Raw genomic sequence first — 12,306 nt, 5'->3', positions numbered from 1 at the left:
AAACGGAATGAATGACAGACATGTTGATGGGCAGGGAGTCCAGTGCGTTAATTTTTTCCTTTAAGTTTTCTTAGGCCAAGTAACAAGTGAAATGAAGTTGGCTGATGGAGATTATTTTGTAACCAATCATGTTATGTAACAGGAGAATTTGATTTCTTTTTGACATCATCATCCCTGTTGACATTATATGAAAATAAGAAATTGTAAAAATTGTTTTCTTCAGAAATATTTTATGCACAAGATTGGTGTTTTGATGAATTAGTAACTGGAAAGAAAAGAAGAACTTAGATTGAATGCTTATCATGTGCTTGTTTCTTACTTAGTATACTTTTATTTGATTTGATTTTTCTGTTAACCTGGGAGACAAGTAAAAATATCTGCATTTCACAGATGAGGAAACTGAGGAATCCTATGGGCTGAATAAGTTGTGCAAGGTCAAATAACTAGTACGCCAAGAGGCTAAATTCGGATTCACGTCAGACCTGCTTCAAAGCCCTCATGCTCTCCAGATATCCTTGTAATCTCCTGAAAAGATGGTGGTTGTACTTCCAAAAAGGAAACTTGGTAATTTGGGAATATTAAGTGTTGTTATTTTTTTTTGGCCAGGAGAAATCAGTTATTTTCTGAAGTAGCAGAACCATTTTTAACACTTATATTACCTGGATTGATAACTTTCATTTCCAAAAGTCAAAAAACTCCAAGTGGTGGATTGATTACCTTCTACACTTGACTTTTTAAAAGGCCTTTTCTGCTATAAGAAGTGCTTTTGCCAAACTAGAGCAAACAGTCATACCTCCTTGAAAGATAATCTTAAAAAGATAGGAAAAGTTGGTCGTAAAAATTGATCTCCCAGAGAAACCATTTGTCCCTAATAATCTTATTCTTTAAGCATAGTTTATATTTAGTACCAATGGTAGTATTATGAATTTCTTTCATCAGTTTAAAAATATAGTATATTAGTTAAGGAAGATGCAAATTATTGATATAAAAATTGCACTTTGTTAACAGTTTTTATATTGGTGGATCATTTGTTTCATATAGAATGCCTATTATCTTCATTGTGTAGTATTTGTGTAACTAAGCAGGGTAAAACATGAAATATGACCATTATCCGATGTTCTTAAGGAAACAAGACTGAAATAAAGCAAGTGATAGAAGAATCTCATTTAAAGAGGGGTAGTTAATTTCTTTATGGGTTGGTATCATTTTTCTTGGCTTTGTCTTCTTTGTCCTTTTACGCTGTACCAGGAAAGATTCATTATTTTCCACCATTTTCAAAGCTAAAATTGTACCTTCACAATTGTTAAAATAAAAAATAATTGGTGCTACCAACTGAACCTATTGATGTCATTTTATGTCTTGAGATCTAAGCTAATCAGCATCATCCTCCTGTAATTATGAGTAAATGTATAACCCCATGTCATTTTATAAGCTTTTCTAGTTGTCTAGACAGGCACTGACGTTTTAATTATTTTTAATATATTAGATGTTGATAATATTATTACTATATTTACACAGTGTTGCCTAATATGGAAATTTCACATCTTTTCCAAATCTTGATACCGTGATAATATTAAACTAGAGATTCTTAATCTGGTTTCTGGGGGAAAGTAAAATCATTCATTTTTCTATGAATAATCTTTGCAAATGTTTTTTAAATCATATTTGATTTCTAGCCATTTTATTATTGATAGCTATGTCCGGAATGATTTTTTAGATATGAATGTAAAGAATGACATATTTGAATTGTCAGAATATGAGCGTGTTCGGTGAGTTATAATCATGGTATGAAAATTGGATAACTATTACGTCTTGCTGAATCAACTTCATCTAAACCTTCATTGCATACCATATTTAGTCACTTCCTGATTCAATAACAGGAAATCACAATCTGTAGTAATTTCATAGCTGGCATGTTCCTCATAGCTTACAGAATTTCCTTGGTAAGTAAAGTCGATAATAGAGCAAAGAAAATGAGAATTCTTTCAGTATACAACTTACCTGGTCTGTTTCTATAGTTTGAAGTGACTGTGAAAGTCCTTAGGTAAAAAGAGAACCCTAGGTATATTTAAACACTTAACCCACTGTAACTTTTTATTAGTTGAAATTGAGGCAGGTGTCAAATGAATATTTTTTATGTATATTTTAATTCCCTGTATTCTGTAAATAGCATCAGTATGCTATTGACTGTTTTGACTTCATTCCATAGGAAAATATAACTTATTGTGTTACAGTACATATGTGTGTAAACATAGTTTTCATTCTTTGTGGTAGTTATGATCTGTAAAGTTGTTGTGATTTAGCAAAAAACTGAACTATTGCTTCTAGGGGAAATGCAGGATTAGATTCCTGTGAACTTCTGGTCACAACATTTTCATCACCTGATCAATACATACCCGTGTTTAATGTGTGGTTTTGTTTTAAAGACATCTTATTTAGTATATTTTGCTGATTCATCAACATTGAACTCACAATGCATAGCATTTTTAACTTATTTCTGACTGAAGGCACATCACAACCTTTTTGCACTTAGGAACACTAGACAGCACTTCAGCACTATATTAGGGGGCTATTTTAAACAGTGAATTCATTAAAGAAGACAAAATGCAAAAAAATGTAGCACTGAATGTACTATAAAAAGGATACTTGTTTCCAGTTTGAAACCTGAAATATGAAAGCAGAGCATCTGTTTCCTTTTTCTTCCATCATCAGCTAGGATTTTGCACATCGTACAGCACAAAATTTTCAGTTCTCTGCATGTGCATGTCCATGAATGATGTGTAAGTGCCTTGAGTATTGATTTTGGAGATACATGTAAACTTTAGTGAGTAGACACATTTGCAAATATGGAATCCAAAAACAATGAAGATTGACTATATATGTACACACACACACATAATATATATATATATGAAACAAGTTTCAGAGATCCTTACCATGTTGTGAGCTGCATTCTGATGGTTTTTTTTTATTCTCCAATATTTCATTTAAATAAAATTTTAATTCACTAAATTGATTTTATAACCTCTCAGTAGATGGTGACTCATAGCTTGGCAAACACTGCCCTTTAGCATTAAAAAGTAATTGTTTTTTCCCTAAGTATTAGCATTACTGTTCTGAAGCTGCTTGAAAGTTTGGAAAACTTTTTCATTGTAGTTTAATCACTAGCTTTAAAAAAAGAAAACTTACTTTCTTTATTCCTTGCTACTGCGTAATCACCAAATGTTATTTCCTTCTTGTTTTCAGGACTGGAAAATTCAGCTGAATGATTAGAAGGTATTGGACCCAGAACCATATGAGGTACCAAGTCCACAAAGGAATATTTAATGTTGATTGAGGTACCTTGGTTATTTTGTGCATCTTCACAATTAAGACATTTTAGTTAGTTGAAAATAAACCTCAAGTTAATTGTTTAAAGGAATGCCACTACTCAGGACAAAGCATCAACCCTGGTAATGCAATCATTCCACATATTTTAAAAGTCTATATTTTAGACAAATGCAGTTTTATTAATTGTAAATAACATGATTATTATCATGAAAAATGTTTGAGAATCAGTAGTTTGGGCACATTGACAACCCAGTCAGTCACTTATGTTTAAGTTGCTTTACTTGTTTTGTCTTTGCATAACTAAGAAACTCAATATGGATTCTATCATATGAGAGCTTAGAATTAAATATATAAGTAACTTTTATACAGCATAGAAAATGTTGTTTCATAAAAAATAAAGATAAAATTCAGATCACAAGATGCCATTTCCTGGCGTTAAGGGATGGATTTTATTTGAACACTTGGAGATGGTAGAGAAGGGTATTTCACATAAGGGCAACAAAGGTGTAGAGGTAGACTTGGCTCTTGAGGCAGTTTTTGTGCAGAGGAGAAAAGTAAATATTTCTTGAATACCTACTTGCTATAGGAGATAGAATGGATTTGAATGGAGTAAAATTAGGCAAGGAGATTAGTTTAAAAATCAGTGAATAGCTTCAAAAAGAAGAAATGAATTTGAGCTAGGTTTGGAAATAGAAAAGGGAAAATTTATCAAGATATTAGGGTAAAAGCCAAATGATTTGGCAGTTTATTAGGTAATTCATTTTTAAGTATTTGAGTATCTGCTGTGCAGTTCTGTGAACACAACACATACTGTTTGCCCTCACAGAGCTTTTGGTCTGATAGAGAACTCAGACAGTAACACTGTACCAGGAGACTGAGTGCACTAGTAACTCAGCTTGAGTGGAGAAGGAGGGAGCGAGTGGAGAAGTGGGGGGAAATGAGTGTGTTACAGGCAAAAAGAAACTGTGTTGGCTTGATGATGAGAGGGATTGGGTACATTATGAAACTGAAAGAAGTTTGAGTTTTGCTCACACTTCCAAATTGTCTGGAAAAAATCTGATTGACTCATTAAGTCAGTTGTCTACCCATGGTCTAATCATCAACATAGTGCTTCAGAACTCACCCACTTTCTGATAAAGGGGATGCAGTAAGCTGCAAGCTGGGCAGATTTTCCACAAAGAACCAGCTTCAGAAGATCACCTGTGGCTTCAGAAAAAGATTTGAGGATAGGGATTAGAGATAGAGGACCCCCTGAGGAGAATGGAGTAATCTAGGCACTAGATGGTATTGGCCTGAGATAAAGTGATGATGGTTAAGAAGAGAATTGACTTGTGAAAGATTGAAGTCAAATCTCCAGAATTTCATGGTAGATTGGATGTGTGTGTATGTGTGTGTGGGGGGGGTGATATAAAGAGTCAAGGATAATATCCACACTTCTCACTTGAATAATTTGAGTATGTGTATCTGGAGCAGAGGAAGCAGCTCACTGATTGGTAAATGTTTGAAAGTCTTTGGTCTTAGGTGATGATTGAAGCCATTATTAAGGCAGGTGAGATTTCCAGGGGAAGTGTAACAAGAGAAGAGAGCCAAGATGGTCCCAAGGAGCATCGTATTTGAAGATGTGGTGGGAGAAACAGCCTCCAAGGGAGACTTAGATGAACAAAAGGGTGTGTGAAAGTACAGAGTTTTTAGGAACCCATGGAATGAGCATTTCAGACAGGACACTAGTCTGTCTGAAATGTCTGTCTGAGCAGCATAAGGAGAAATAAAGTTCTGTTGTTTTAACAACAAGGAGAATGTGGCTGACCATGGTGGATGAATTTAATAGGAGCATGAAAAAGGAACGCAGATGGTGCTTGGTTGAGGGTGACTGTGAAGTTGAGTTTTTAAAGTGTGTGTATTTTTTAAAATATTAGATTGTATTTGAGGGCTATGAGGAAGATTGGTAATCATTTGACCAACATCAGGAGAGTTTATTCAGAATAATGTTGCCTTACAATAGTGAGGAATGAAGCAAAAATAAGTGTGTGAAAATTTGTATTTCTTGACTTATCTTTTTTTTTAGGAAGGATGAGTATTGCTGTAGAAATTGGGGAAGGTAGCTGAAATAGGGAAATTGAAGATTTTCTACCCAGCTTAGATGAAGGCCTTGAGTTTAAAAGCAGCACCAATATGCACTATCATATTTGTGTTTTTCAGCAGCCTCTGTATAGGCTCAAAAGGTCAAAAGGAGAAGAGGGCTACGTTGTCTAAGTTGTGCCATTTCAGATTGGTGCCTCAGAGGAGAGGTTAGTGAGGGTCTAACTAGTGGACCAAGGAATAGAAGCTGAGAAAGGAAAGAAATAAAAGCAAGAGGGCCTATAGGGAAAAGTAGTGTTGTCAAAGGTCTGGCAGTCCTTACCAGCAAAGAATAAGTGAGAGTAACTCGGTGTGAGAGGTGGGAGGATAGGAGAGTGAGCTATAAGAGAAGCTATAAGTGACACTGAAGTAGAGTGTACCAGTAAACTCTGGAGATTTCCAGCCAGGGTGATTTGTATTGCTGATAAAAGAAATAGACAGTGGAAGGCAGAGTGAGGTTGGGCTCAAATAAAAGTTTAATTTTATTTTGAGTTCGAATATATATGGAACATTTACATTGAAAATACCAGAGGAAGGTCAGGGCTGGAAACATAAATTGGGAGGTCGTAATTAAAGCCATAAATTGACCAAGGAAGGAAACGCTTAAGGTGATAAGGTCTACTTAGGTGCTGTGTACATTTTAGGACTGGGAAGTAGAAGGAGTTGTCAGAGCACAAGTGCTCGTATGGTTGGAGTAATTTGTCCAGAAAGATTAAAGAACAGTTGACTGAGCAGGCCACTGGATTTGGTAACTAAGTGATTGTGAGTGGCTCTTCAGAGGGTTCAGAAACTAGTGGAGCCTGGAAGATTACATGGGTTTGAGGAATAACTGACTTTTTGACAGTATGCTCATTGCCAGCAAACAGCATATATTATGTGTGCTTTTTAAAAAAGTTTCCTCAATATACTAACATTTTGAGAACAAACTTTAACTTCTTTATAAAAATTTATTAGCTGTTTTCTGGCCTTCTGAAATGGAGTACACTGATCATTTAATTCCTCCATATCTCAGGGCTGTATAACTGCCAGGACTTTTGAATGGTTTTAGGACTGTGTGTTCTTAAAGTGAGTGGCTGCAGAAGGCTGTGTTTTTAGAGGACTGCTGCTGCTTTTTCATTTGACGCATTAAATCATTTACCATTATTGTTCAAGGATCTTTTTCCATCAGCATACTTCACTGTGTTACTGTTTAATGTGGTTGGAGATTCTGTAGGAACAGTAAATACACTTAAACTTAATTAACACTGTTGACATTCATGAATCAAAAACTCCAAACAAAAAACATCAAGTCATTTCATTGGTTCTCCTGCCTGGAATATTGGATGTCCATGCTATGTTTTTAAAGTAATTTCATGAGCTCTTTCTATATATAGGTTAGGGAATAACTCTAGAAAGTCAAAGGCTATTTTGGGAGATGTAGAGAGGAGAGGATTATAGGTTATATACTTAATTCTGTTATAGGTGCAACTGGAAAAAAAAAATCTACATTTTTAGTGTCTGGCTTCTGTTGTTGTTACTTTGTTGGTAATTAAAAAAAAAAAAAGATTCTTATGGCCAAGCTGTAGGCCTTATCGTATGAAGATCTTGAAATTGAGATCGAAATTTGTAGCTGGCCAGTTAAAACTTGCACTAATCTTGCAAGTCTTCAACTTAAATTTATCATATCTGGTTATTGCAATCAAGTAGAAATGCTGTTTTTCTCCCTATCTGTTATACTCTCAAGATTTTGAAGCATGGTGTAATTTACTCTCATTCAGTTTTTTTTTCTTCTTCTGGGAGCAGGCATATTTGATTACAGAAAACTGTTTGTTTTGGAATCATTTTCTTCTAATGTATGTCTAATATTTTTTTAAAATTCTGATCGTAATTTCATTGCTGGCAAGATGTGGAATTAACTAATATGAATAAAATCATTCTCTATAAGATGCATCTGGGACACTTCTCATTTGTACTTTCTAATTTGTGGTTTTAGAAAGTATCTCTGGAGTTAGTTGAATGTGATCAATCTTCTCTTGTGAGCTTGAGAATCTCATTAAAGGACTTGGGAAGAGTTCCTACTAGAAAATGTCAGCCATTTGTGTCTTTCTCAAGGAATGAGTTGATCTGTTAACAGCTGAAGAGTTAACCTAAGGTACGACATTGCATAAAGATACTTTTAACCTGTAAAAACATAGGAAAATTTTGTAGACATTTACAAATATGAATTTTTCTTAACTTGAAGATATCTTAAAGCACCTTGGGAAATACTATATTTGTACAAATTAGATTACCTATTTTTATTGAGTGGGATATTGTTGAAAAAAATCCGCATTGCTTTTAGTCATAAAATACCCTGGATATAGCTGAGTGGTGTAGAGCCATCTTTCTAATATTTTGAGATTTTTGCTATTTTTGAGTACAAAGTAATTTTTGTATCTTGGATCTCAGCTAACCAAAGTGCAACTTTCTTTTATTGTAGTTTTCATTATGTCCCTTTTCCTTTCCTTTGGTATTTTAATAAAATCATAGGGGAAACAAGAGATTTGGTATCAAGTACATGATTGACCTAGAGTGGTAAGAAAAGAAAGTAGTATACCTTTTTGAGTTGTGGTGTCAGTGGGAGTCCATTAAGTGGGTGAAAGTTGGGAAAGTATCTGGGAAATTCCAATTAGAGTCTTCTGTTAGTTAGGTTCTCCCTTTCACATCTACCCCTCAATTTCAAGAAGATAACCTATGTCCTTACCTGTCTGTCCAATTTATCATCTCAATTAAGGGAGTCCCTGAGTGAGAATGGGGGTAAAGTTCTGGTATCCTTAGTTCAGTGCCAGTGGCCCTTTAAGGTGTGCTCAGACCTGGGCTGGACTCTATTTGTATGTGCCTCCTGTTACGGAACAACCACCAAGTCCAAGATTATGCACTCTATGCTCAGTACTGAGTAGAGACTGTCCTAAAACGAGAGCAAAGCATAAACCTTGAGATACATAAAAATGGGCTCGCCACATCACCATAATACTATAAAGCCAGATAAAGACATTGCAAGAAAAGAAGATTTACAGACCAAGATCCCTTATGAACACAGATATGAACAGCCTAAACAAAATAGTAGCAAACCAAATTCAGCAGCACATTAAAAGAATTACACACCACGGTCCAGTCAAGTGGGATTTATTCCAGCTATGCAAGGGTGGCTCAACTTAAAATCAACTGCTGTAATATGTCACATTAATAAGAACAAAGAGTAAAACCATATTTGACGAAACCGAGCACCCTTCTTTTCATAAAAGCACTCAGAAAACTAGGAATAGAAAGAGGCTTCCACAACTTGATAAAGGGCCCATGAAAAACCCACAGCTAACTTTGTACTCATTGGTGAAAGACTAAAAGCTATCCCTCTAAGATCTAAAACAACACTCCGCTGTCACAACTGTTTTCAGCATTGTACTGGAATTTCTAGCCAGAGCAGTTAGAAAAGAAAAAGAAAAAAATGGCATTCAAATTGAAAAGGAAGAAGTAAAAGTCTCCCTGTTTGCAGATATGATCCTATATGTAGAAAATCCTGAAAAATCCACAACAAAGCTACTAGAACTAATGAATTCAGCAGAGTGGCAGGGTACAAAGTCAGTATGCAAAAATCAGTAGTATTTCTATACGCTAGTAATGAATAATCTGAGGAGGTATTGGATATCTAGAAATAAATTCAGCCAAGGATGTTAAGGATCTATACTTGGAAAACTACAAAACATTGCTGAAAAAAATTAAAGATCACTTAAATAAATGGACGCACATTCCATGTTCATTGATTGGAAGATTAAATAGTGTTATGTCAGTTCTACCCAAAGTCATGTACAGATTCAATGCAGTCCCTGTCAGAATTCCAACTGCCTTCTTAACCAATCATTAAATTTATTTGGAAGGGAAAGGGGCGGGCCCTCAGTAACCAAAAACATCTTGACAAAAACAAAGTTGAAGGACTCATACTTCCTAATTTTAAAACTTCTTACAAAACAGAATTGTCTGGCACAAGGATAGATATATAGACCAATGGAATTGAATTTAGTGTTTTAAAATCCTCACATTTGTGCCTAATTGATTTTTGGCAAAGAATGTCTACTTGGGGAAATAATAGTCTCTTGGACTAATGATATTAGGAAAACTGGATATTCAGATTCAAAAAATGAAGGTGGATCTCTACCTCACACCATAAACAAAAATAAACTCAAAATGACCAAATACTTAAATATAAGAACCAAAACTATAAAACTCCTAGAAGAAAACATATGAAGATATCTTTAGGGCCTAATATTAGACCATGGTTCTTAGACTTTATACCAAAACTATGAACAATAAAAGATAAAATACATAAATGCAATTTCATCAAAATTAAAAATGTCTGTGTATCAAAGGACTTTATCATGAAAATAAAAAGACATCCTATAGAATATGAGAAAATATTTTTAAATCACAGATCCAGTAAGGATTTTATATCTACAATATGTAAAGAAATCCTACAATTCAACAATGAAAATAAGTCAAAAAAATAGAAGACTTGATTAGGTATTTCTCCAAAGAAGATAAACAAATTGCCAAGAAGCATAATAAAGATGCTTAACATCTTGGCCATTAGGGAGATGCAAATCAAAACCACGATGAGATACTATTTCACACTTACTAGAATGTTTGGAAGAAAAAAGTTTTGCAAAGAATGTGGAGAAATAGGAATATTCATTCTTTCTTGATGAGAAAGGAAAATGGTACAGCTCTGTGGCCTACAGTTTGGCTTGGCAATTCCATGGAAAAATAAGTAGAGAATTATCTTTTTACCTGGCAGTCCCACTTCTGTTAAATACTCAAAAGAACTGAAAGCAAGAACTCAGTATTTGCACACTGTTACTCATGGTGTCATTATTCACAATTGCCAAAAGATAAGCAACCCAAATGTCAATTAATAGATGAATGAATACAGAGAATGTGATATATATACACAGTGAAGTATTTATTTGGCTGTAAATAGAAATGAAATTCTGATGCATGCTGAAATGTGGGTGAGCCTTGAAGATACCATGTTGAGTGAAATAAGCACAAACACAAAAGAACAAATAGTCTATTTCCAAACTTATCGGAAATAATTAGAATATGCAAATTAAAAGAGTCAGAGGCTACAGTACAGGTTACCTGGAGCTGGGGTGGGGGTAGGGAATAGGGAGTTCATGCTTAATTGGTACAGAGTTTCTGTTTGGGGTGATGAAATAGTTTTGTTAATGAATGGTTGTGATGGTAGCACATGGTTGTATGCCTGAAAATAGTTAACAATGGGAAATTTTAGCTTATAAAATTATGTAAAGTCATATATGCTATGAATAAAAATTTAAAAAGCAACATGGAACTGTACAGCACAAAGAATAAATCCTAATGTAAACTATAGGCGGTAGTTAATATTATGACTGTAGTAACATTGCTTCATCAGTTGTAACACAAGTACCCTACTAATGCATAATGTTGATCATGGGGACAACTGTGTGTGGAAAGGTAGGTGTATGGGAACTGTGCTTCACATATGAGTTTTCTGTAAACCTACAACTGCCCTAATTAAAAAAAAAAAAAAACACCTGGTAGCCATAATTATTTGGAAAGGAGGAAGAGGAGATTAGCCTATAATGCACCCTTATATTTCAAAAATTGTTTTTGCCACTCAGTTAAATTTTGGATAAATCTATTGTTGGAGTGGCCTTCTTGGTGCATAACATGGTAATATTTCTATACTAGTTACTTCAAATATAATTGAAAAATAAGCTAAATACATGGAACTGAAATTGATACATTGATATAGTGATAAGCTGAGGCCATTTGAGGGCTTATAAGGAATGAGATTAAATTTAAACATACTCAGTTTAAAGTGAATTTTAGAACAGTGACTTGATGTAGGTGTGAGGCCAAGAAACAAGAAACTCTTACTGTATTCTAGTAGTAAACATCATTAGCCAGGCTTAATCATAGTGCCCACTATACGAGAGCTGTCATTTTATAGGTTCTTGCCACCTGCTGCAGAAAGAGTCCTGCTCTTGGCTTCTACTACATTTCATGGTAACTGCATACTTACTTTTCCAGTTTTGATTTCTACTTAAATCTCACCTCAAACATCAAGTCCTTGATTGTGTTTCTGCCTGTACCATGTGTTTCTGCCACCCTGGCTGTAAACTGATCAAACTGGTAGGCCTCTGAGCCAAGGGTAAGCATCCATTGTAGGCAGGTTAGTGGCTTGGGAAGTGGCCTGGCATGAAAAGTATACATGTAGAAAGAAAGGGGATCAAACCAATCTTTCATATTTGTTCTCTGTTTTGGAAATCACTCTTCAAGAGGGAGAATGATTAGATTTCATAATGGGAACTTACAGTTAGAGTTTGTTTATTGTTTGTTCATTTACTTAACACCCATTTGGATGTATACTATTTACCAGGTAGTGTTCTAGGCCCTGGTGATTATTCCTGAAGCAAAGTTTTTGCTTTCAGGAAATTTACATTTGACTGGGACAGATAATAAGCATCTAATAAAATGTTGGACTGTAAAGTACTATGAAGAAAAATGGGGCAGGGTGAGGGGAAAGTGATCTTTTTGATAGGCTAGGCCACGTAAGGCATCTCTGAGGACTTGATGTTTGAGGTGAGATTTAAGTAGAAATCAAAACTGGAAAAGTAAGTATGCAGTTACCATGAAATGTAGTAGAAGCCAAGAGTTATAGAGAAGAAATAATCAGAGTAGCGAGTGAGATATGAGATCTATTAGTAGTCACAAGAGCAGGCTGCATAAAGACAGAGTGGCTGTGTGTTGCCCTGTGTTGTAATTTGCTAGCTACCGGAATGTAACACACCAGAGATGGATTGG

At 34.9% G+C, this 12,306-nt stretch overlaps 1 protein-coding gene across 5 annotated transcripts in view; it reads left to right on the top strand.

The window, feature by feature from the left end:
* Positions 1–12,306, top strand: part of MAPK8 (mitogen-activated protein kinase 8) — a 135,668-nt gene that overhangs the window by 58,679 nt on the left and 64,683 nt on the right. For 3 of the 5 annotated variants that reach the window (XM_077124669.1, XM_077124666.1, XM_077124670.1), the window contains exon 2: positions 3,247–3,338. The gene's annotated coding sequence lies outside the window, so the exon portion shown is untranslated. Of the gene's footprint in view, positions 1–3,246; positions 3,339–7,420; positions 7,580–12,306 lie in introns of all 5 variants that reach the window. The other 2 variants (XM_077124667.1, XM_077124668.1) reach the window with 2 other exon arrangements.

Source organism: Tamandua tetradactyla, chromosome 13 (assembly GCF_023851605.1).
Source record: "Tamandua tetradactyla isolate mTamTet1 chromosome 13, mTamTet1.pri, whole genome shotgun sequence".
Classification (NCBI taxonomy): domain Eukaryota; kingdom Metazoa; phylum Chordata; class Mammalia; order Pilosa; family Myrmecophagidae; genus Tamandua; species Tamandua tetradactyla.
This window is presented reverse-complemented; position numbering and strand designations above follow the sequence as displayed.